At 38.5% G+C, this 25,413-nt stretch overlaps 1 protein-coding gene across 3 annotated transcripts in view; it reads left to right on the top strand.

Annotated features, from left to right (window-relative positions):
- The window catches only part of Usp26 (ubiquitin specific peptidase 26), a 47,143-nt gene that overhangs the window by 4,443 nt on the left and 17,287 nt on the right, over positions 1-25,413 (top strand). For all 3 annotated transcript variants that reach the window (XM_039099603.2, XM_039099605.2, NM_001106948.1), the window contains one exon: positions 1,585-1,640. The gene's annotated coding sequence lies outside the window, so the exon portion shown is untranslated. The remainder of the gene's footprint in view (positions 1-1,584; positions 1,641-25,413) is intronic.

Raw genomic sequence — 25,413 nt, 5'->3', positions numbered from 1 at the left:
TTAAAATTTGGACAACATAGGAATAGTGAAAGTAACCTTATTCAGAACTCAGGGTAGAGTACCAAAGCAGTTCAGATGTTTCCCTTGCACCTTAACCATGATCTACTTTGTAAGTGATTCACAGGTACTTGGAGTTTTAATGTGTTAATCCATGGTGTGGTTTTATCTCTGAAACTTTTACTTAGATTAAATGTGTCTTCATGATGCTTATTTTATATGAGTACCAGAGAGAGTTTAGATTGCAAGGGTAATTTTAGGTCAAGCCTATGGATAATGGCTCTTTTGTGGAGGAAAGGGGCATTTTTTTCATAGTACTTCATGAAAAGGCACTATTTACACAGGAGTTAATAGGCTCAAATTTTAATTTAAAAATAACTTCCAAATTATAATTGCAGTATGTGCTTACAAGGAAAGTCTAGAGACTACAAAAAGTAGTGTTTAAAAACAATTGGCTTTTGATAGGAAAAGAAAAATCGGATATGTGGGATTTTTCCAGTTTCTCAGATATAAATGCTCCCATACTGAGTAGTTTTAAACAATTATGATGACATAGGGGAATACAAATTTAGGAAAAGATACACAATTGGTTCACCTGGGTCAGCTCTAAACAGCATTGAGTACATCTAAACTTACCTATGGTCTAAGTATCTAGTCATGACCACTCTGAATATTTTTATTATATTCCAATGTTTTTATGAAAATATCCATATTAGTTCAGAGAAGATACCTTTAAATTTATACACTCTCATTCAAGTGTCTTCATTTCTTATTTCTAAACTTTAACTTCTATAGTATTTAGGCAAAGATGTAGTAACTAATGGAACTTAAGGATTCCATTTTGTTAAACCAAATAATCTAGACAGCTTGGTATTGTGGGCAATTTTAAAAGCTGCGTAGTTCATGATGCTGAGATAACAGCAGGCGTAGAAGCAGTAAAAGACAATGGTCTTCACAGTACCTTTGGCAATTTGAAGCTTGATCCCGTCACTGAAGGTCCTATGAGAGTGTGAACAAGTGAAAAGGAGGTTTTTGGGTTTTTTGTTTGTTTGTTTGGTTGGTTGGTTGGTTTTTTTTTTTTTTGCCTAGTTCATATTATCGTTTAATGTGTGAATGGGACTATGGGAACTTACTGCCTCTCATGGTAGGAACAGGTAGGTCTACTTGAGGATCCAAAAGGAACTATGGAACATATAATTTAAAAAATTGTGCGTGCCTAAGGCCTAGAAGGAGCTGATGAGGTCTCATCAAGGCTAAGTGTCAGATTCTTGAGGTTGCCCAAGTGAAATAGAAAAATCTAGATAGCCACAAGTGCCCCTAGAAAGCCTCATGCTGCTTAATTCCTAAGCACTTGAGACGTGAATGTTCCCTTTTGGGTTTTCTCTCACGGTTAGCATGGAGGCTTTGCTCCCCTTACTCAGGTCCTGATAACTGGGGAAGCACCTCACTAGATGATGAAGGGCAAGAAATAACTCCTGAGAGCATCAAGGGGAAAAGTGGGAAGGAGGTATGATTGATGCACAAGGGGCATATGTAGCCTGCTACCCAGTGATTTTTTTCTTCCCCAAATTTGGTCTCTTTCAACAGATCTCCATTCACTGTTTCCAGCTGTGCTGAGTGCCTGTCTTAAGATTCTGATAAAGGTGAGACTGAGAGCTACAGAAGTGAAGCTTTGTAAAGCACACATTTTTTTTATTCATAAAAACAAAATAGTTGGGGCTGGGGATTTAGCTCAGTGGTAGAGCGCTTACCTAGGAAGCGCAAGACCCTGGGTTCGGTCCCCAGCTCCGAAAAAAAGAACCAAAAAAAAAAAATAGTTATGGGTGAAGATTTGAAAGCTTATGTGAATATTTATTAAAACAATCTAAAAGTCTAGATGGTAATAGGTACTTGTATAATATAAATGTGTGTATACACACACACACACATACACACACACACACACACACATATATATATATATATATATATATATATATATATATATATATATATATATATTACATTTTTTTACTTAAAACCATACATGCCATCGAGATAGCTCATGGAAATCCCATCTCAGTGAGGTCAGGTTCTTTCAGGGTTCTGACCAAAGCATCTCTGAATATCCCTGGATAATATTAATGCAGATCATTTGAATTAATCTAATTTCTCCAAATGTTTATCTTAGAGTTTTGGCTTACCCTGTTTATTCTGTCTGGAGTTTTAATCATCTCTAATATGCAGATTGAAGGGATTGGTGGTATCATTAGCTCAAGACCCCCAAGACTAAGTTCTCAGCACAAATGGAGTTTATTTGCCCCAGAGGGACAAAGAGCAGGGAATAAGAGACAAAGACAGGAGATAGAGAGGGAGAAGAGGAAGGGAACAAGGGAGAGAGGAAAGGAGTATTTGTCCTGGAAGGGGTGGGGGCAATGACAATGAGCTGCTTTTAGATAGAGAGGAGACAGATGTGGCATAGTAAAATCGCAGTTTAAAAAGGTAAAAGAAAATCTATGTTAGAATGAGGTGTTTAAGTTTTTGCAGTTAATTAGGTGAGCCAAAGCACTAGTTTGATTGTTGGACTTAATTACTGGTAACTGAATCTTGGAAGTCAGCCTCAGGAAGAGGAAGTGGCCAAATAAGGGAATAGAGTTTGGGGACAGCCTTAGGAATGTAAATTGTTAGCAAAGGTGAGGTTATAAGGGAGAATGGAAAGAATAAACAGCTCTCTCCCCTTCCCTCTCCCTCCCCCCCTCGCTCTCTCGTTCTCTCGCTCTCTCTGATTGTCTATTTCTAGTTCACTGACTGAGTTGCAGATGAGTATTTACTGTTTAATACACGAATTTCTTGAACCAAAAAGGATGCTTATCTCAAATACCCAATAATCCAACATAAAAATCCAATAACTGGATTTATGTCTCTTCACGTTTATCTAACTACATATAAATAACCTTGGTTTTTCAGGCTCCAAAGAAAGAGCTCATCATAATTAACAAAGATATATGAATTTGTGTTTACCTTGACATTCTTAAAATATTTATTTACTATATATAAGTACACTATAGCTGATTTCAGACACACCAGAAGAGAGCATCAGATCTCATTACAGATGGTTTCGAGCTGCCATGTGGTTGCTGGGACATTTTAATTAGACATTTTAAATTATTTTATCTACATTCCGGACATTGTCTCCCCTTCCCATCCACCACCCACAGTTTTTTTCTTCCCATTCCTGCTCCCCTTTGCCTCTAAGAGAGTGCCCTCCCTCCACCACAGCCCACCCCTGGGCATCCTCCTTCCCTGGGGCCTCAAGTCTCTACAGGATTAGGTGTGTCCTCTCCAACTGAGGTCAGACCCGGCAGTCCTCTGCTACATTGGTGCTGGGAGCCTAGGGCCAGGCCATGTATGATCTTTGGTAGTTGCTTAGTACCTGGAAGCTCTCAAGTCTGGGTTAGTTGACATTGTTGTCCTTCCTATGGTGTTGCCATCCCCTTCAGTTCCTTCAGTCCTTCCCTTAATTCTTCCATTGGTGTCCAGTTCTTGAATGTAAGTATCTACATCTGTCTCAGTTAGCTGCTTGTGGGGCTTTTTTGGGACAACCTTGATAGTAATAGTGTCAGAGATTTGTCTCCCCCCACCCCCCGCCCAGTCCCCAACATGGGATGGATCCCAAGTTGGGCCATTCATTGGATGGACTTTCCTTAGTTTCTTCTCCATTTTTGTCCCTTCAGTCTTTTTTTTTTTTTTTTTTTTTTGGACAGGAACAATTCTGGGTCAGAAATTTTGACTCTGTTGGTAACCCTAACCCTCCTCTTGGGCCCTGTCTATCTACTGGAGGTGGACTCTTCAGGTTTACTCTCACCACTGCTGGACATTTCAGCTAAGGTCATCCCCACTGAGTTCTGGGAGTCTGTCATATCCCAAATCTCTAGGACTTCTTAGAGGGTTTCCCCATTCTCCACCCCCAGAAGTACATATTTTCATTCATTTCCCTGGCCCTCTGGGTTTCTCTCCTATTTCTCCACCACCTACTCCCCGCCATAGCCGATCCTGCCTCCCTTTTCCCCTCCCCTCTCCCACCCTGATCCACCTTTTCCTCTGCCTCCAGTGATTATTTTGTTCCCCCTTCTAAGTGGGATTGAAGCATCCTCACTTGGTGCCTTCTTGTTAAATGCCTTAAGGTCTGTGGGTTGTATCCCGTGTATTCTGTACTTTTTGTCTAATAGGCTTCTGCAAGACCCAAATAACTAGCTTCCTGGAACACTGAGCCTAGTTTAGGTCCTTGGCTTTTAGGTGAAGAATTCTTTATAAAGTTTAAGGTCTGCACAGATCTTTTTAAAGTATATTGCACCTTTATATATTTACGTTTAAACCCTTCGCAGTTTTTAACATTTTTTGGGTACTTGAAAAATAAAGAAAAGCAGCCTACTTTTTTTTTTACATGTTTTTATTGGATACTTTTTACTTACATTTCAAATGTTATTCCCTTTCCAGGTTTCTAGTCCATAAGCCTCCTATCCCATCCCCCTCCCCCTTCTATGAGAGTGCTCTCCCACTCATCTACCCATCCCTTCCTGCCTCCCTGTGGTGACATTCCCCTACACTGGAGGGTCCAGCCTTGGCAGGACCAAGGTCTTCTCCTCCCATTAGTGCCCAACAAGGCCATCCTCTGCTACATATGCAGCTGGAGCCATGAATCAGTCCATGTAGTCTTTCGGTAGTGTGTTTATTCCGTGAAAGCTCTGGTTGGTTGGTACTGTTGTCCTTATGGGGTTGTAAGCCCCTTCAGCTTTTTCAATGCTTCCTCTAATTCTCCCAAAGGGGGTTCTGTTCTCAGTTCAGTAGTTTGCTGCTAGCATTTGCCTCTGTATTTGTCATGCTCTGGCAGAGCCTCTCAGGAGACAGCTCTATCAGGCTCCTGTCAGCATACACTTCTTGGCTTCAGTAATATTGTCTGGGTTTGGGGGCTGTATGTGGGATGGATGCCCAGGTTGGGCAGTCTCTGAATGGCCATTCCTTCAGTCTCTGCTCCAAACTGTGTCTCCATATCCCCTCCTATGAATATTTTTGTTCCCCCTTTTAAGAAGTACTGAAATATTTCCACTTTGGTCGTCCTTCTTGAGCTTCATGTGGTCTGTAGATTGTATCTTGGGTAATTCGAGCTTTGGGGCTGATACCCACTTATCAGTGAGTGCATACCATGTGTGTTTTTCTGTGACTGGGTTACCTCACTCAGGATGAATTTTCTAGTTCCATCTATTTGCCTAAGAATTTCATGAAGTTATTGTTTCTGATAGCTGAGTAGTACCCCATTGTGTAGATGTACCACATTTTCTGTATCCTTTCCTCTGTTGAAAGACATCTGGGTTCTTTCCAGCTTCTGGCTATTATAAATAAGGCTGCGATGAACATAGTGGAGCATTTGTCCTTGTTATATGCTGGAGCATCTTTTGGGTATATGCCCAGGTATAGCTGGGTCCTCAGGTAGTTCAATGTCTAATTTGAAAAGACGCCTACTTAAAGCATAAGTATGTATTCCTGTAAGGATGCTGTTGCAGTAAAAAATAAAAATGGTTTGGCGGCTACCGTTACTGCTTGTTCCCACTCTTATGTGGATCCATGGGAACTGTGCACTCCAGCTGTCTCTCTGCCAGCTGCTTTCTCACACTGTCCCTTTGGCAGGTTGTTACCAGTCTGACAATATAGGCCATTTTAGCGTGGCACCATGGCTTGCTAGCCCAGGGCTTTCTATAGCTACCCACTCAAGGCTATCTATGCCTACTGGGAACTTTGCTCACATCCCCTTTAGCCTGGTAAAATCAAAGTTCTAAAAACTTGTAGTTTAACAGTCAGATTTACATGTTAACTTCTCAATCCACAATACATCCACACAATAAGTTCACTGCCAATTAATAAAGATATAAACTGAAAATGACCTAGTCCACCTGGATCTGGATCATCCTGCTCCATTGTCTCCATCTTGATTCTCCCGCTTCTCCTCTTCCTCTCCTTCTTAGACTTTATCCCCGCCTACCGGTCCTTCCCATCCAATGATAGGCTTCACCTTATCCTGGACCTGCCTTGCTGCATAATGACATCATCTTACAAGTTTCACTCTCTAATGTTTAAAATGAACATGTTTTGTTTGATATGAAGTGCCTAACATGACCAGTTAAGGGCACATTTAGAGGTTTCCCAGTACTCCCATCTAATCCCTATTAGGCCATTTTCTTACTCCCTTAAGACTGAGAAGGCCCTGCAGATCAGTTCCCGCACTGTGAACAGAGAAATGGAAATTTTGTGAAGACAGGTGACAGATTGTGATTGAACTGGCAGTTGTCTTATCTCTTGCTATTTATCATGATTTCCATTCTACCATATGTGTTTTTCTCTCCAGAGAATGAAACACAAGAATAGTCTTACAAAGGCAGGAAAGGAAAAGTTGAGTATCAGATGCCAGCATGGAAAAATCATAGTGACTTTAGATTATTATTTAATAGTCAAAAGACAAGGTCAAGAATCTGTCTACACCTTATATCAGAACTAGGACAATGTTTAGGAAAATGTCATGGATTAGGTGCCTAATTTCTTAGGCTAGTTGTTATGTGCTATGTTGGCTATTTCTGTTTAAAACTTGTGTATCTGTCTAGAATTTAAAGTTTTGTAGCATTCTAAGTGGCTGTTTTCAGAGATGGATTAGGGTTAGGCTTGAGGCATAAGAGGTAAGTGGAGTCATATGAGTATACATAGTTTAATCCAGTTTGGGTTTAACCATCTAGAACTTTCTGGGTGCATTTATTAATCACACTTTATATTGTAATTAGAAGGTATAGAATAGTAATCACTACTCTTGGGCTAGGTCTGGACCTACAGTTTTTATATCAACACTCTGCATTGTTAATATTAGGCATGATGCAAAGCAAGGCTCTCAAACATATTTTCTGTAAAGTTCAGGGACTCAGTGCCAGAGTCAGGAAAGAAAGTGAACCATTAGATAGATGTCCTTGAAGGAAAGTACATTTTTTTAAGGGTCCCATGAAGAAGGTATGGATTAACATCATTACCTTATTCACAAATAAGCACTTGTTCTATTTATAGAATAGCTTGGTCTTTTAGTAGCTCATTATTTAGTCTAGGTATTATAAGGAGAGTGAATTGTAAAGTCAGTGTTAACTTCGTGAATTGACTATCAGATTTTGAATTAAAAAAAAGCATATCCCATATCGGATTTTTGACTAAAAGCTGTAATTAGTTTAAATATTATTATACACTGATTGCTATACTGCTTACAATAAAATAATCACCCTTGCTAATTACAACTTCTTTGGCAATCTTTCCATTTGAATTTTTTTAATTCTAGTTTTGAAAGTATTCTGTGAAATCAACAATATAAATGTTTAAAGTTCTCTTTCCAAGTATGTGTTCAAAATCAGTTTGTAAAGCAGTATGTGAATAGTTGTAAACCAAGTAGGCTATTTGTTCTAATTGTCCAATTCAGGCCAGTCTGTGTTTATGGACTAATCAAAAATGCTGTGAGAGGGTATCTTTTCAAGAGTGTAGGAGGTTAGCCAGATGTGCCTGGAAGGTTCCTTCAATTTTTGCACATATAATTTGGTGAAAATTGTTGCTTAGAAGAGAAACTTTCTAGAAATGATACTTAAAGGCTCCCCTCTCACACTTAGATCTGATAAAATTGAGTTAATGGTTTCTTTTCTAAAAATATTTTCTAAATGAAGAGAAAGAGGAAGGATGGTTTCACAGGTAAGAACACATACTAATCTTGCATAGGACCCAAATATTCCCAGCACCCATGTTAAGATGCTCATAATCATCTGTAACTCCAGTTCCAGAAATATCTGATATCTGTGTCCTCTGCAGGCACATAAATTCATATGTCGATGAATTTGTGTGTGTGTGTGTGTACATGAGAACACACAATTAGAAATAATAAACATTTTTCCTTTAAGTTAATTATTTTTATTTCTGAGATTATATTTTAATCACATTTCTCCCTTTCCTTCTCCACTCCCAAACTTCCCATATATGCTGTTCTTCAAATTCATGGTGTCTTTAAATTTAATAGAATTTTTTCATTTCTTTTTTTTTAATTATCTTTCATCTTTTTTTACAGTCTAGTCTTTATCTTACTCCTGGTTTGCCCTCTGACAGTTCCTCATCTCATTACTCCCCATGCCCCCTATCTCCAAGAGGGTGTCCCCATCCCTAGGCCTCCCTACTCCCTGGATCCTCAAGTCTCTCCAGGGTTAGGTGGTTCTCTCACTGAAGCCAGACCAGGCAGTCCTCTGCTGTATATGTGTTGGGGGTCCGGGAGCTCATATCAGCTGGTGTATGCTGCCTGGTTGGTGGCTCAGTGTCTGAGAGATCGCAGGGGTCTGGGTTAGGTGAGACTTCTAATCTTTTTTTTTTTCTTTTTTTTTTCTCGGAGCTGGGGACTGAACCCAGGGCCTTGAGCTTGCTAGGCAAGTGCTCTACCACTGAGCTAAATCCCCAACCCCGACTTCTAATCTTCTTATGGGGTCGCTCTCTTCCTCAGATTCTTCCACCCTTTCCCTAATTCATCTACAGGGGTACCAGACTTCAGTCTATTTGTTGGGTGTAAGTATCTGCTTCTGTCTCAGTCAGCTGCTTGTTGAGCCTCTCAGAAGACAGCCATTCTAGTCTCTTGTCTATAGGCACACCATAGCATCAGTAATAGTGTCAGGCCTTAGGACATCCTCCTGAGCTGGATCCCAATTTGGGCCTGTCACAGGACCGCCTTTTCTTCAGACTTTTCTCTATTTTTGTCCCTGCAGTTCTTTTAGACAGGAACAATTCTGGCACAGAGTTTTTGAGGGTGGGATGGCAACCCCATCATCCCTTCCTCCACTTAATGTCCTGTCTTTCTACTGGAGGTGAAATCTACAAGCTCACTCTCTCCAGTGTTGGAAAAATTTAATACAACTTTTAAGGTCTTTTAAGATCCAAAGTTCCAAAGGACGAACTTGACACTTCATATTGATCATAGCCATTATGCATTTGCTACCCAATATGAAACAATTGTGCTGGTCTCAACTTCAGTGTTTTTACTTTCCTCCCCTCTTTGTCTTCCTTTTCTTTCTTCTCCATCTTTCTTTTTTTCCTCTAGTATCACAAACTGACCTCAAACTTGATATATATTTGTAGCCAAGGAAGACCTTGAACTTCTGATTCTGCCTCTACTTTATGAGTACCAGAATCATAGGTGTGTGTCATAATTCCAAGTTTATGCCGTGCTGGAGTTGGAATAAAGGACCTCAGGCATGCTAAATAGGTACTCTTGTCAACTGAGATAAATTCCCAGCCCTTTGCTCACTTTAAAGTATTTTTTTCACATTCCACATGTAGGCTATTTTCTTACACCCAGCCCAACCATTGTGTTAGTAGTGAAAGCTATTTCCCTAACAGGTCAGTCATATCCTCTTTCCTCTCCTTTTACTTCCTTCTGTCTTACTTCCCTCCCTATCCCTAAGGAAACCCCATTCTCCCAATTCTCCAAATCAGTTTACTTTAACATTTGTATTTGCTTTTCTATTGCCCCCTAAACACCATACCCTGAAAATGGCCACATTTTACTTTCCTGATTTCTATATTTACTACAAACTATACTTTTGTCTGAGGATTTGGGGCTGAGAGCCTTTAATGAGAACATGCAACATTTTTTTTTGGTTCTGGGATACTTCATTAAATATGATCTTTTTTAGTTTCATATGTTTATCTGTAAATTTAATGATTTCATTTTTATTTACAGTAGAGTATTCCATAGTGTATTTGTGCTACATCTTCATTACCCACTTGGTGGTTGAGGGCATTTGTGTTGTTTCCATTTGCTGTCTGTTGTGACTAGAGCTGTGAAGAACATGGCTGAGGGAGTACTCGTGGAGGAGGATGTCACGTTCCTTTGGGAACATGCCAGGGAATATCTGGGTCACATGGGAGATTTTCAGCTTTTTAAGGATTTCCCTGATGGCTTTTAAAGTATCTGGATTAATCTGTGATCCTACCAACAGTAAATGAGGGTTTTCCTTGTCCCAACATCCTCACCAGTCTTTATTGTTGACTGTTTTATTGATCTTTGCCATTCTGATTGGGGTGAGATAAAATCTCAAAAGTTGTCTTGATTTACATTTCCAAAATTGTGAGGGACAATGAATGTTTTTGATGTATGTATTGACCATTTTTAATTCTTTTGAGAACTATTAGGGTTTCAGACCATTCATTTCATTTTATTATTTCTTTTTGTTTTTAAGTTCTTTAGTTTGGATATTAATCCTATGTTGATTGTATACCAGTAGTATTGTTTTGTTTGCTTTTTGTTTTGCTTTACTAAGCAGACAGGTAACTTTGTGGCCATTAATACTGACTTAGTACTAGCTATAACATAAGAGTGTTCATGCTTTTGGTTTTTTTCTAAGATGGAGTTCCACTGTATTACCTAGCCTGATCCCAAGCCTGGGCCCAAGTAATCCACCCATGACCTTCCATTATGTACGACAATTTCACATACTACCAGCTTACCCAGTTTCAATTTGAGCATTCTAGGAGTACAATCCCCAAAGATCCCTGTGTTCCTCAAGTCATATTCTAAGCAATGAAGATGCTGCACAGGTCAGAGGGATAGCAGTCGGTGATCCGAAATAGGAGAAAGTAACATCACACAGGGAACAAATGCTTCTAGCAAGCATATAAAGTCAGGGAGACAATCAGTTCATTGCAATGAGGACACTGCCATAGCAAATTTATTGTATTTGGTACTGGGAAAACTCAGTAGCCTTTGGGATTACTGCATACTATTTTAAATTATTGTTAGGCTACATTTAAATTAAAAAACGCAAATCATTTAAATCAAGTATTTAGTGGGTTAAACTTACTATTGCTGGGCTACAGGATCTGGTAAAGATGGTGCTACATTAATTAGGGAAGCTCTGAGAAAAGAATCACATAAAAATCCTTCCAAATCAATCATATTTACAGTATTTGTTATACGTCTCCATGGAAAACATTTTAGAAGCTCTTAGAACAGTATTCCTTAGGCTACCATGTCTATTTATTCAGTATATAGATATCCTTTTCTCATGCTGAGGTGTATGGTTTAGTTTTATCCACAGTGATTTAATTTTATAGTGAAAATTAGTATAACTAAGGCCTCAAGCTTATACCAGACTATCCAAATGAATATATTAATTCTTCAAGCTTTTCTTCTAACAAGGAGAATTTTATCAGCGTGGAATAGAGACATTTTAAAAATTATTAGACTGAAAATAGCTTTATAGTCACCCTGGAGCTTAAATATTGTCAGTTGATAATAATTAAATAACACCCAAATACAATTTTCAGTAAAGAAAACTGGAGCTGCTTTTAGAAAGTCTGAAAGATAAATCAGATCATCAACATTCTAACATTCACATGAGAAATTTATTTAATTCACAATGAGCATGTCAGATCAACTGGAAAATTAGAGTAATTAAATGTTCCAAGGGAAGGAATTTTATTATACAAGCTATAAAACCTTGACATGGCAAGAGTACTTTAAGACCACATTCTGAAGGCACCCAGGAAAATACAGCAACAGTAGGCTGCAGTAAGTGGGAAATAATAGGTTTCCTGGAGACCTTAAGACTAAAGTAATGGAATCCTAGGTAGACATTATTAATGGGTTTAGGTGGACCTAGAATGTCTTAACATAGTAGAGGAAAGACAAATTCCATAATTCTATAGTAAAAATGCTTTGATGTATACAGTGGATTAGCAGTGAAGATCAATAACCACTTCTCTCCTGAATCACTATCTCCCCTACCTTCCTCTGACCCTTTTTAAGTTCTTGTTACTTCCCTGGATGTTTATGTAGCCTTAACAGTTATTATCTAGCTTTTATTTAGGTTATCTACTATTTTCTATGATAATAATGCATCAATAAGATTTCTTCTGCCAAAATTTGTTACTTATTCTGCTACTTGCCTTAACAACTTGAGCCACTATGTTCCAATCTATATCTGGTTTTAAGTCAAGACTTCATATGTGCAAAGGGCATTAATTCTTATTAATTTTTTCTAGTTACGACCATAGAATATATTTTTGATTTTTCATTTTTGAGGGTTATTCACTACAGTTTTAATTCTTAGGTAATTTTCTTATTTGTAGTAAATTGTTAAGTACATGTGTAAGAGCAGGTTTCTGAATTGTTGAGAAATTATTCTATTGGGCCTCATATTTAGTTGATACTCGACAGAACACTATATTTAAAACGGTATACCTCTTTTTATTTTCTTCTTCCATTTAGGGTCTTTTTGTAGTCATATGCTGGACCCCTTAGACCTAAAATATTTAATACCTAAGTTTCTTTCTACGTGTCTCTGAGGTTACTGCCTAACATTCAGGGAATATTTTTTTTAAGATTGCGAGACTCATTTTATTGAATGCCCTACCTGTACTAGGTTTCATCCTCCTTAGGTTCCATTCTTGCTGATACCTACTAGGTTCCTTACATCTAATTATGTCACCAGCTATGGTAGGCATACAAAGAAACCATTGATTCTAGTCTTCAGAGTTTTTCTCTAATAAAAAATAGTCTTCATTTCTTCTTCCATTTTCTCATAATATGCCATTTCTCTCCCTTAAAACATTCCTATGTAGAATAAGACACCAGGCCTAGATTTCTTTGTCAAAACATCCCGAAGATTGCCTTTGATAATGCCAGAACATGGATTTTAATATAGTTTATTTTTGTGAAGTTTTATGTCACATAAACCACTTAACATGTAAAATAACAAGTAGAGGAAGGTAAGTTCCCTATAGAAGTTTTCCTGTGAAGAATTTAAAATCTCATTGTCATTCTGTTTACATAGTTTCTACTTATCATATAGTTGATTAATAAAAAGCCTCAAAATATTGCCTTGATAATCCAGATGCACTGTGTTTTAACATATATTAAGTCAGTGAAGTTCTGCAGTTTACTCCTCTAAATGTAAAACATTGCTTTGCTCATGCCAGTTCTAGAGAACTTTGCTTCAGTGATGCTGTTTTATGCTGAATTAAATCTTTCTAGATTCAGAGCTCAACTAGTCTCCCACTTACTGTAGGGTTCCTTTTACTGTGCTCTCCACCTGCTTCTCTTGCCTAGTAATGGACCAAACCCTTCTACCTGAACAGGGAGTTCAAATTGTTAGTTGGTACATGCAGTTAGATAAATGACAAGAGTGTGTGTGCACATGTGCGCACTTGCGCATGTGGGTGCTTACACAGTGGAGTTAGTGGGGTATTTCCTAACTGTTTGAGACATCTCAAAAATGATTACAAGGTAAAGGTGAGTTTTCTGATTTTAAGCTCTGTCTTTGAATTTGAGGCTAGCAACCACTGCTGCTTTGAATCTGTGTTTTTCCCCCTTACTCACTGCTCACTACAGTGACGCTTGAGAGAGAGTTTTCCGTGCAACTCCTAACTTTACAACCTGTGAAAGCCTGCACACATTGTAACATCAGTAGTGACAGAAAATGGCTTGTCTTTCACGCTTAGAATGGCCTGAAAGACGTACCTTACAAAAGACACAAATGGGACTGAAAGAAGGAAGACCGCACACTTCTCTCCATAACTTTTAATGTTTTTTCTATACTGTTGGCATGCTGACAGACACATACTCTTTGTATAAATATATATATATATATATATGTATGTATAAACAGTGTATATACATGCACATACAAACACATTACAGAAAGGTTCTTTTCTAGTCATGACTGTTACTAAATTGGAATGTTTGATATTCCCATAGATCTGAGAATTTTTCTTTTATAATTTTATTCCATAGGGATTTCTATGACTTTGTATCTCAGCTTTTTTTTCTACCCATTGAATTTTAGGTTTGGTGGCTTGATCATGCTCTAGAGTTCTTGAAATTTGTGGCCCTGATTGCCTTTTATCTATTGGCTTCTAGGTATAACAGTTCCTTAACCTTGTCGTCAATTCTTCATATTCTGCTTGATGTAGTCTATGGTGACTTTTTCAGATATTTAAATTTTTGATTTATTGACTTTTCTTTGTTTCTACACCTCATATTAACCAAAAGGCTGAGAATCCCTCTTCATTTCTAAAACTTTCTATTTTTTTTTTAGAATTTTAATCTCTTGGTAAATAACTTGCTTACATATACCTACTTACTTACTGGAAATGTTGGTCAGTCTTTAAATTCGAGTTTAAATTTTTCATCTTGTATTTCAACCTTTACATTAACTTCAATTATGATAATGAAGATTTGGAGAAATTCTAGAGGAGTCATTACTGTGTTTTATTTTAATTCTCACTTGTGTGCCTGTTGTCAAACGTCTCTTCCAGTTTAATACTGGATTTTTGTCTGAGCAGTATTCTCTTGAGGTCTCTACCCCGACTACCATTCAGAAGACAAAGCAAATTGCAGTAACAGCTTTAAAGCAAATAGATATAAGAGAAAACATTTTAAAATTATAACTGCAATAAGGTTAAAGTTAGAAAGGATAGGTGGTAAGATGCCAACTAGGAATTTACAATTGACGAGAGTTAAAAATTCTAAGTAATGGAGCTGGGCTATAATTTAGTTGGTAAAGTGCTTACCTGGCATGCATAAAACCCTGGGTTTGATCTTCAGGGGTTTCTAGCACTGCATAAAACTAGTCATAGTGATGTAACCTCATCACATGGCTAGTGAGCGAATGATCTGAACTTCAAGACTGTCCTTGGCTGTGGCTTAGTAAGTTCAAGGCCAGGGTGGGAAACATGAGACTCTGTCTCAAAAAAAAGTACAAACTAAATTATCGACAGATAAAAACATTAGTAAGCTTAAAATAAAAAGATGAGTCAGGTAAGGGGGAAAAGGTAAGATAAAAAAGAGTAAAAAGTATAGAGTGCAGTTATCAGAAATAATCACACACACACACACACACACACACACACACACACACCCCTAAAAGGTAAAAACAAAAGCTGCTCTGTATTTCCTGAGGAAGTAGATGTGGAGACCCTTCAGATTGAGTTTTGCATTGTATGTAGAGGGCATAGTGAGTTATTTTCTGTAGTAGATAAGGTTAGGCCAGCACTGGATATTTGCAAGTGGGAGCCTTTCCCTGCTTTTCCTATAATATTGTGCTAGCATCTATGGCTGCTGCTAGCTGTGTTCCTGCTGATGTTCCCAGTGCAAGCTCACCAATGTGAGTGAATAGAATCCCTCTGTTTCCAAATGCAAAGCCTGAGAGCTCTCCTCTTGGTTGAGTACCATTTTGTAGTGCCCAAGTGTTATGATCTGTTTTTTTTTTCTCAGTCCTTGCAACTATATACCTCATTTTTTTGTTTCAGATTTTATGAAGTGTAGGAAAGTGCTGGGTGTTTCACAGCTATCTTCCTACCTTCTTAAAGGAATGTCTTCTGAGATACGGTCTCCTGTATCCCAGCCTGGTCTCAGACTAACCATGTGGCAAAAGATAACTCTGAATTTCTGATACTTCTGCTTCTACCTACCAAGTCTTGGGATTAAAGATCTGTATCACCATGCCCCACCAGATCTTACTTAAAAATTATGTATTTGTGGGGGGAGGACCATGGATAGCCAAAAGGTAGCATACAGACAGCTAGCTATAAGACCTGAGTTACCACTTTTTGATAATTATATCCTGGGGATTATTTTCTTGAAGAGAACCAAGGTTTTCTGCAATGAAAGAATGTTGATACAGCCCGAAAGCACATCACTTTTATATGGACTAAACTGTCACCTCAGATATTTATGTATTAAAACTCTAACCTTCCAATGTGAGCATCAAGGGGTGATTTTTAAATTAATTAAGGTTAAATGAAGTCATGATGCTGGGTTTATAATTCTGTAAGATTGATGGCCTTATAAAAGAGAAAGAGCCCACTCTTTTCTCCACCCTATCCATCTTGCTTTTTTCCTTTCTCCTCCCCCCCCCCTTCTTTCTACTACCACATACATACACACAAGGCTATGTGAGGACAAAGGGACAATGTGACCATGGCTGTAAGGAAGAAAGGCATCACAAGAAGCAAAGTCGTATAGCATCTTGATCTTTAGTCCCCAGCATGAGAACTGTGTGAAAATGCATTCATTGTTGCCTCAGGCACCCATTCAGTCCTCAGGATTTTGGTACCCCAGCACATTCTCCAGCCTCTCTCACAGTGAGAGCGGGAAGAGCTCCAGAGGACGGCCCACATGTTCAATCACAGATAAGGACATTCCCCATGTGGAAGCTTCATGTTTACAATTGTTTAAAGGGCAATTGGCTTGTCTCTCCGGGTTTTAATAGGATGGCATTTTACATAATAACTCAATTTTGAGGCTGAGTCTAATCTTTATGTGTAGGGGAAGGTTGCATTCTTTGCTTGTGATTTACGTCACCTGACACCTACTGTAATGACTTCCACTGCAAGGGCCATTGCTATGGCTTTGCAGCTTCCATTCATCACTGGCAACCTTCTGAGAGCTGGGTATCCCATTCAATCAGGAACCTAGTGCTGTGCATAATTAATTACATCCGTTTCCCCAATCCCACCAACTGCTACACATCAATTCTCTGAAAACTAAGTGAAAGCAGTATTTTTTTCTCATGCCTTCCTCCTCAGTAAGTGGAGATTTAGCTGCATGTACAATCAATCACTGGAACTTTGAGCTTTTTCTTCTTTTTTTTTCTTTTAATTTCAAGTATTCATGACCATGTCTGTGTTGAAAATTGCAAATGGATTCATTTGAGGATGTCATTAGTACCTGAGCTCCCTAAGTAGCTGCTGGACTCCAGGTCAGTCTTTGAAGCTGCATGGAGTTCAGCCATCTGCATGTGAGCAGACGCAATCTCCGTGATTGTCTTTTAGGACTATAACAGATGTTGTAGCTGATAAATAACACCTATAATTTAGTGTCAACACTGTTGTTCAATGATGGTATCTAAAAGCCAGGAATTCTGTCGGCTAGGCTGAATTGATAAGCATAAAGGGTAATAGAATGTAGGACTGTGATATCAAGGGCAAGGTTTGCTATGATTATGTAGGCTGTATCATTAGACATTATTACACCAAATAATTTATTCAAGTGGATGGTCTTCAATTTTCAAGTCACTCAGATTCTGTGTGACTGATAAGAACCTTTGTTCATTATGTGCAGAGAAGAAGAAAGGTACATGGAAAGCTTGGAAAAGGACAGAATCTTAAAACCAACCGAGCCCCTAATGGATTCCACATAATGTTAAGACACTATTATGTTAAGAAGCTCTCTGCTTTCCTTATAAAGGTCTCTGAGCATATGTTCCGTTAGCCATTAAGGCAGAGCAAGGCAAGACGGCAATTTTGACTTGAATTCTCAGTGCTGTAAAACTATTGTGTGAATCTATTTCAGTTTGGGGTATGGAGGATGATGGTGTCTCAATGCTGTTTGTATCATTAAAAGTTGGGAGGGAAGATGTAAAGGGAATGGGAAAGAAGAAGGTGAAAAAAGTTAATTGGAGCTGTGAGACCACAGACACTCCCACCCAGTCAGCCATATCTGTACTTGAAAAATTAAAGGCTGTCCAGAGGATACAGTATGAGTCACTTCTTGAATCTCTAGAAGGCTGTTAACCTTTTGCCCACTTGTAGGAAGCATAGTCCCTGGAATTTAGTTTAATTCTCTATTGGAAAGTAGAGAGCAGGGTCAGGCAGGCATTCTTGGATTTTATCCAGGAGAATTTAGTTACTAAAATGACAGAGCCCCATTGCCCAAGCTCTTCCCCAGGCTAACACAGTTTCTTGCACTTGCTGCCTTTTGTGCTGCTTCCTGTTTCTTGATGCCTACCTTCTATCCTTTCACTAAAACACAATAAAAAAAAAAACTCCAAAGGTAGATTGGGAATAAAAGAAAGTCTGTACTTAAATAGGAGACTTGAGTTCCAGTCTAGGGAACTGGGGGACTGTGGAAGATTTGTAGTCTTGACTCAAATACTGATGTCCTTTCTGATCTCAATGTCCTTATTGGGCAAACTTAGCAGTGAGGCTAATGATCTTTCATTGTCTATCAACACCTAGCATTTCTAAGTCCTTTTATGTTGACTATCCTCAGAGTTCCCTGCTTTGGGGCCCAATTGTGGAAGGAGGTGGATTCACTTACATCTCTGGAAAAGCACTAAGTATACTCCTGAATTTTCACATGAAAAATTAATCTTCATTTTAAATTTGCCTCAGGTATGAAGCTGTCTCATATCGGCCATAGGAAAATTAGCCCTCTACTTGCTCTAAGAATGTTTTCAGAAAATAGGCTCATAGTATTATTCATGGTTAATATCTTCCTCTTAATCCTATATCATTGGCTGCTTTAAGTATATTTTACATTAATTTACTTGTGTATGCCTGTGTAGACACGCATGCATAGACATATGCACATCCATGGGCACACATGCTACCATAAACATGTAGAGATCAGAGAACCATCTAGGAGGGTAGTTTCTCTCCTCCTGCAATGTGGGTTCCAAGGTATCAAATCATAGACTGTCAGGCTTGGCAGCAGGCACTTTTCTGCTGTGCTCAGCTATCTTGCTAGCCCATCATAGCAGTTTGTGTTTGCTCTTTCTCTTTCTCCCGCTCTAGCTCTCTTTCCCCTCTAAATTCTTATTGCTCCTCTTAATATCTTTTATTTGGTGTGTGTTTTCCTAGAGCTTGAGCCTAGGGCTTTGCAGATGCTGACTACCCTACTGCTGGGCTACACCCTGCGCTTTTATCTTTTGTCTCTGACAGGATCTCATGAAGTTGCTTGAGCAGTCTTGTATTCACTCTACCCAATGTGGGCATCGAACTTGCATTTCCCTTGTCTCAGGCTCCCAATTAGGTAGCATTATAGGACAGGACTGAGACATCAAGATTGTCAGTATGGGTCACTCTCAACAGAAGGTGTCACAAAGAAAAACAATTCAAATTAGGTATAAGGAAGTAAGGGAATTTGTGTCATATAACTAAGAAGCTCTCAGATGGCACTTAGTATTATTTGGACTATTTTCTTTGTGTCACAGCTGTACTTTTTCTTTTTCTGAGTCATGGCTCTCTATGACAGAGAGTTCCCATATGAGCAATTAAAGAAAGCTCTTTGTTCCTCTCCTATTGAAGACACTCATAGATTCAGAAGTTCTGGTTCTTCTAGCATGGCTACAGCACCTATTTTTCCACTGATTTTGGTAGATTGGCCCTACCACAATGATAATGCTGAGCTCTGCCTACAGATAAACAAAAAAAAGTCAGCTTAGACCTCTGATATTACTAAATGTACATGCAGTTCTTATTTTTCTGGGACTCTTTGTTCAAACCACTTTAGACCTCAGCCTGAAATCACAAACATACTCATTCTCTTTCCTACTTAAAATAAGCAAAGCGTCCAGTCAGGTTGAAGTTTCTAGTAATATCTGTAGTGGCATTTCTTGTGTAAATTGTAAAATGTAAGTATCCTTTAAGAGGAATAAAGGTCATTTTTACCCCAAATTACTTTTTTGGTAGACACAAATGTATTTACTCCTTTTTCTGAGATTTCATGTGGTTCTGAAGCTCTCTAAAGATGGAGACCCACTATGTTCAGTGGATCACACATATGACAACTGATTGTGATCTGAGTGATAAATTTCCTTTCCCAGTCAGGCATGCTGACTGAATGCCACCTTTTGGGTAACTGACTGTATAACTGTCCTCCAACCTTTATTGAATTCAAACACCATTGCCATGGAATAGTTTTTTTTCCCATATCTTGAACCCACTAAATTCCACAGTGTAGAGAGACATGTTTCAGCGAATTCTTTCTATACTGAAAGGGGTGTTACCTGATCTTGCAAGGTGTTTCATGATTTCCTACTGTCTTATTCCTGATGATGCATATCACTTTTCTTTTACTTCATTTGTATCCTTTTGTCACCCCCATCCCTTACGTACTAAAGCAATCAACAGTGTGAAAAGGAGAATTAAATAGAGGAATGGTAAGGAGATCAAATTATTGCAAAGAACTCCAGAAGCTTAAGCAAGTGGGATCTTATTCTATCTTGGGCTGTCAAACTTTCTGTTTAAGGCTTCTTCCCAACATGCGTGTGGGACTAGTGGTTTGCAATACCACTTACACATGTTAGACTTCATATGAGTAAAAAACATTTATTTCATAGTTTTCCAACTGCAGGCGTGCGTGCGTGTGTGTGTGTGTGTGTGTGTGTGCGCGCGCGCGCGCGTGTGTGTGTGTGTGTGTGTGTGTGTGTGTGTGTGTTGCTACTTGTCACAGTACAAAAACCATGGTATTAGTAAATTTGTTCCTTATGTAGTAGCTCAAGATTATTGCAAACGACTGATGCCCTTGTGACCATTCAGTTTACTCCTCCATTCTAAGGTTGTTAGCATTCCAGTTCAGTTAATGTAAAATGACTTTGACACTCATCACTGGGGCTCAAATGTCACTGTCCTGCATATTTCATGCTCAACTTAACGTAACAAATGCTATGCCCATAGTTATAGTTGACCCAGTGACATCTTCAGAGAACCATATATGTAAGTAGTCTTTTAATGATTTCATTTCATCTTTGTTCAAGTCTCATGAGCCGTGAGTAGTCCTTATTTTGGTATATACTATATGTTTAACTGTCTTCTCTATCACTTGTCTATTCCAGTTTCATGACTATATTTAGCTGGTTAAAATGGAAAACAGAAATGGTAAATAGCAAAATGGCTCCTTCTAGTCATGTCTCTCTCTCTCTCTCTCTTTTTTTTTTGGATTAAACTCAGTAGACAAGTGTCTGTTGACTGCTGTGTTACAAGCCCTCCTTGTCACGGAAGAGGCGTTGGAGATGTGGTAGATAAGAGTTGGGTCACCTACTCTTCAGTATCTGTCACTTGGAAGTAGATACATTTTCTAAACCTGAGAGTGTGTTAAACTATGCCTACTATAGTCTTTTATAGATCATATATTATCCAGTATAGTAACTATTTACAGTTATTTTCAGTTATTTAGGCTATTTCACAAATAAATAAGACATGATGCACCAATTGTTTTATTATTTGCATGCATGTATACAAGTAGCTCCTATCTTACTTTCTAGGTTAGGTCGGTGCTTCCTCATATGTTATCAATCACCTTGTGGCTGTAGCTAGAGGTGAAAATAATCGCCAGAGAGTAAATACCACTTTTTCTCCCCTAGATTACATGCTAACTACTTTCATATAATGAAATCACCTTACTACTGAAAACTACATGCTTGACAGCAATCTACCACCTCAGCACATTAATTCGAACATGTAAAAAATCCTGAGTATTTGTGTCACCACACTAAAAAAATTATCCTTACCAGTAAATCATTCCCCTAAGGTCCATGTAGCCTCTCTGTATGGTTTTATCCCCATAAAATCTCACAGAGAAGGCAGTAGCCAAGCAGCATAAGCAACTAAACATTGAAAATATCGGGCTGGAGAGATGGCTTAGTGGTTAAGAGTACTGACTGCTCTTCTAGAGGTCCTGAGTTCAATTCCCAGCAACCACATGGTGGCTCACAACCATCTGTAATGGGATCCGATACCCTCTTCTGGTGTGTGTGAAGACAGCTATAGTGTACGTATATGTGATAAATAAATAAATCTTTTAAAAAAAAAAGAAAATATCTTGGACCCTTTCAGAGATCCACTTTCTTTGTTTACACATATCTATCCATAAGACAGAAGTAGACAAGGGACTAGTGAATTCTGAGGATAGATATGTTGACTGTGTATACTGATAGCAAAAGACTACAGGGGAATGTGATCAAATCAGTCATTTATTAATGGCCTATTTTCATCTTTTGGGAATGAAGTACTTGAACAGATTTTTATAGTACAAATTTTGTGCTTCCATAAGGGGCATAGCCTGTTTCAGTGTTTGAAAATTACAAAATCAACAGTCCTAAATGAAAAAGGACATTAGAAATTTCTGAAGACAACTACAGTAGAAATTGTCTAGCACAACTCACTGTCACTTCCAATGAGAAAATTGCAAGTTCTCAAAGAAGTTTTCATTAATTCCGACCCTCGTGAAGAGTCACTGAGAAAATTGATATATTATTGATTAACCTATTCTTATGAGTGCGTTTTTCTTCCTTTTCCTCTTGTATATTTATATGATAAGTGACATATCCAATACAAGCCTATGTAATTACTGAGAAACTTCTCAGGGGTAAGCATATGTGGGTCACATTTCAACTGTTCTGTAGAGACAAATAGACTGTAAAGGAAAGAATCTGTGTTTCTTGATAATGTTGGCTTTAAATTGGCACCAGCTATATGTCAATATTCAGTGTTATTTGTGATATTTGCATAGTCACAGTCATGAAAAACAAAAGCCATGAGGCATGTAATACAGAAAAGCTCCAAGCCAAATTTTTTGGAATGGATCCACATCAAACCCTGAAGAACTTGGGCTGGAGAGATGGCTCAGAGGTTAAGAGCACTGACTGCTCTTCCAGAGGTCCTGAGTTCAAATCCCAGCAACCACATGGTGGCTCACAACCATCTGTAATGAGACCCGATGCCCCTTTCTGGTGTGTCTGAAGACAGCTACAGTGTGCTAAATAAATAAATAAATAAATAAATAAATAAATAAATAAATAAATAAATAAATAAATAAATCTTTAAAAAAAAAAACCCTGAAGAACTTGATAGGAAACCTAAATGCAAGCCAATCCCATCATTGTGCCCTATACATAAATTTTCTTTTTTAATTATTGCTCTTTTCTCATATATTACATCCTGAACACAGTTTCCTCTCCTTCCTTCTCCTCCCTGAAGACTTTCAGCCTCCTCCCTCTTCCCCTTAGAAAAGAGCAGACCTCCCAGGGACCCGAACCAAGCACAGCATAACAAGCTACAATAGAGCTAGGCATATCCCACCATATCAAGGCTGGACAAGGCAACCCAGTAACAGGAAAACTGTCTGACAAGCACACTAAAGAGTCAGGGACACATCCTATTCCCACTTTGAGGATTGCCAAAAGACCACCAAGCCGCTTAGCCATGCTTATATATAGAAGACCTAGGTCAGACCCCTACAGGCTCCCTGATCTCTCAAGTTTCCATGAGTCTCCGTCAGTTGATTCTCCAGGCTATGTTCTTGTGGAATGTCACTGACCCTTTTGGTTCCTCCATTTCTTTCCCCTCCCTTGTATTCTTGGTATTTAATTAAAGATATTAAATATTAAGGATATTTCAAGATACATGAAAATGCAATGATCAAAGTCAACTTTAGATTTTTTTTTCCAGTTCAAAATGCAAGGGCATTTGGAAGGCATTCTGATACATTTTTGTTTGAGTCCTGGTGGCACTTACTACATTTCCAGGTTCATTTTGCAAACAGTGGTTATATAAAACTCTTCTCACAAAGTTTTAAACCTGGAATGTGTTTATTCTCAAGTCACATGAAGATGTAGACTTGCCTGCCCTCTTTGCCTTGGCAAGGAAATGCTGCAGCGCCCCCTTGTGTCATGTGGAGTCTAAAACACCCCTGATTAAACCCCACTCATCTCCTAAAAGTATCTTCTTGCAGCTTTGGGGGTAGAGGTAGACATGACTATAAAGTCACGTATGAAGGACTCCTTGTAAGATGTTGTGTTCTGCTAGATAAAACCTGGTACTTGCTCACAGCTCAATTGGAATAAGCCTTTACTTTTTATTGGATTTATTTATTTACATTTCAAATGTTACCCCTTTTCTTGGTTTTCCTTTTGCAAACCCTGTATCCCCTCTCTCTGCTTCTATGAGAGCTCCTCCAACCCCCACCTACCTGCCTGCTCCTACCTCACAGCCCTAGCATTACATACTACATTGGCGAATTAAGCCTTCACAAGACCAAGAGCTTCTTCTCCCATTGATGCCAGACAAGTAGCATCCTCTGCTACTCTTTTCAAAATTGTCCTAGTGGTCATAGATGTTCCACGGATGCCATTGACCCAAGGGAGATTATTAGAATAATGGATGGACTTAATTCTTATTATCACAGGCTGTCTTTGTCTGTTTCTCATGTTTTTCCGTACTCAGACTTTTCAACATCCTACTTTGAACAAAGCATATGGTATGAAAAAAAATCTCATAATTTTTCTTAGAATTCCCCTCAAGATGGGATGCTCAAGTTTGGGGCATAAATCCAAAGTCAGTATCTGTACATATGTCACCATCTCCTTCTTGCCTCTTTTAGAAGAATTGTGCTTTATGGAACAGGAACCTAGAGTTATATGGGCTTTGAAGTTGTTGCCATGGGATAGAGCCTAAACCTTTTTATGTTGGTTAGTAGCTCTATTTAGTCAGATGTCAAGGGTATATATTAGCAAATGTAGCAAAGAACAGTAAGGACAAGAGAACACGTGGACTGTTGGACCACAACTGATAGTTCTGCTGAGCAAAGACCATTAGCATGAGACATCATATAAAACTGTGGTTAAAGGTCAATCTGGGAAAAATTGTAGTTAGATGAGTTTGCATACAAAGTTTAAAATAGGAAACTGTGTATATAGGAGTTTTGGGGAACCCAAGGAATCTTCTTGAAGTGGCAGTTAAGGTTGGTTTACCTTGAACTGGCTACGGTCCCACCTTTTGGTTCACCTATTGAATGTTAGAACCAGTGAATCCCCATACAAGATGGTTCTAAAGCTTTTTTCAATTCAGTATTAATTTGAACTCCTGGTCTTATTTTAGATGCCTCTGAAACCTGATTACCTTCATTATTGCCTAGATCACATGCTTACTAGTAAGGTTTTTTTAACACCAAACTAACTGCCCACAAGACTTGGATTCCTGTCTATACTCTGTATCTCTGAAAGAAGTAAAACAGGCCATGTTTTATTCCCTCCATCTTTAGTCTGGACTATGATATTTTTAAGTTTCATGTTGCCTTGTTGTTAAACTTTGTCCTAGGCCTGCCTTCTAGTTTTGTTTGTTTGTTTGTTTGTTTGTTTTAGCCTTTGGTAATTAGAGAATGTGGATTCCCAGTAGTGACAGGCACATAAAAACTATGTGTTTGAGATTGTTAATACCACGTCTTAACTAGGGTTCAACATATTTGCTAGGGAAGTAGCAAGTTATTTTCTGGACATACTTTTGCTCATGTTATTTGATGATTACTGGTCCATTGTGATTCTCCTCCACTTTGGGACAGAACATGTTCCCTTGTTGCTGTGGTTTCTCTGTGTTTTCTACTGTCTATGTTCATCTAATAATTGGGTGTTTGTCTAAAATGTCCATGGGATTAGAATATCATGTGGCTAAGACAAGGGAGAGAGAAGAAAGGAGATTTGAAAAGCCCATAAAAACAAGTTAATTTCTGATGCTAGGCTAGGTGGCTAATACAGAAAAAAAAAAACAACAAAGATTGGCTGTTAGCTGATAAGAAAAATGAACAAGATCCTTTTTCCATTTAGCCTT

This window comes from Rattus norvegicus, chromosome X, assembly GCF_036323735.1.
Source record: "Rattus norvegicus strain BN/NHsdMcwi chromosome X, GRCr8, whole genome shotgun sequence".
Taxonomy (NCBI): Eukaryota; Metazoa; Chordata; class Mammalia; order Rodentia; family Muridae; genus Rattus; species Rattus norvegicus.
The sequence above is the reverse complement of the archived record's forward strand: the minus strand, read 5'-3'. Positions and strand labels throughout refer to the sequence as shown.